The sequence below is a fragment of the Penaeus monodon genome, chromosome 15 (assembly GCF_015228065.2).
Source record: "Penaeus monodon isolate SGIC_2016 chromosome 15, NSTDA_Pmon_1, whole genome shotgun sequence".
In the NCBI taxonomy this organism is placed as follows: domain Eukaryota; kingdom Metazoa; phylum Arthropoda; class Malacostraca; order Decapoda; family Penaeidae; genus Penaeus; species Penaeus monodon.
Genome location: NC_051400.1, coordinates 6,282,635 through 6,283,703, shown reverse-complemented (window position 1 = coordinate 6,283,703; position 1,069 = coordinate 6,282,635). Strand labels below are relative to the sequence as shown.

At 40.8% G+C, this 1,069-nt stretch overlaps 1 protein-coding gene across 1 annotated transcript in view; it reads right to left on the bottom strand.

Moving 5' to 3' along the window:
* The window catches only part of LOC119582196 (diuretic hormone receptor-like), a 113,840-nt gene that overhangs the window by 26,638 nt on the left and 86,133 nt on the right, over positions 1-1,069 (bottom strand). The gene's annotated exons all lie outside the window — the stretch shown is intronic.

Sequence of the window (1,069 nt, the reverse complement as noted above, 5' to 3'; positions counted from 1 at the left end):
GGTCTCCTGTCAACCATCTATTCTACTATGCTATCTGATTATTCACAAACGCTAAACTATCTGACGCACACGATAACAAAATCGAAAACGTACGTCCATATAATCTTGCACAGTTGCACAATTGCAACAACAGTCGAATTCGTCTTTGGGAGAGTCAGTAAATCCGAATTATCAAAGCAACAGAGTCAATCCTGTCTAAGGAGAACACTGCAAGACCATATAACTTCGCTGACAATGCAAATCCGAGGCGATATGTTGCAGTGAAAGGACACTTGCAATATTGCCAAGATAGTAGTTCAAACCCCCCGTAGTCCTGACTTGCTTAAATTACTTGTACTTACTTGTCAACGAGCTTGTTTGCGTAATTGGTGACTTGTTTACTTGCTTGTTTATCAATTAGGTATCTTGCTTTCTTATTTAAAGCGACCAACACAACCACGTATATATACCTAATCAGACTTGATTACTTACTTGTTTACGTTTACTTACATCCAATCTAAGACAACGAGCCATCATACTTATAAACTTACTACATCCAATCTAAGCCAACAAACTGCCACACATTGTTTACTTACAACATTTATTTTCCAACCATCACACAATTCACACACCACTTACTTACGAACTATCCACATCCATCTCGATATCATCACATATCCTAGCATTCCTTGCCTACAGTCTTACTACATCCACCTTTAAACCATCACGCATCTACACATTAATCCCTAACGAACTAAATCCACTTCTAAACCACCACGCATCCACACATTACTTCCTAACGAGCTAACCACATCCACTTCTAAACCACCATGCCTCCACACATTACTTCCTAACGAACTACCCGCATCCACCTTTAAACCTCCACGTATCCGCATATATATGCATAGAGGCTCGTTGTCTCTTCTTCCCTCGGCCACTCAGACACAAGCACGTCAGTTGCATGCAATCTATGCGTGTTGCAATAGGCAAGCACTTCCGGGCTGAGTCTGGTGACTCGTGATCTGTTTTGCATCTCATTTACTCACGTCGCTTAGTTTACTCGTGTTTTCTTACTCACAAAACTTATGAC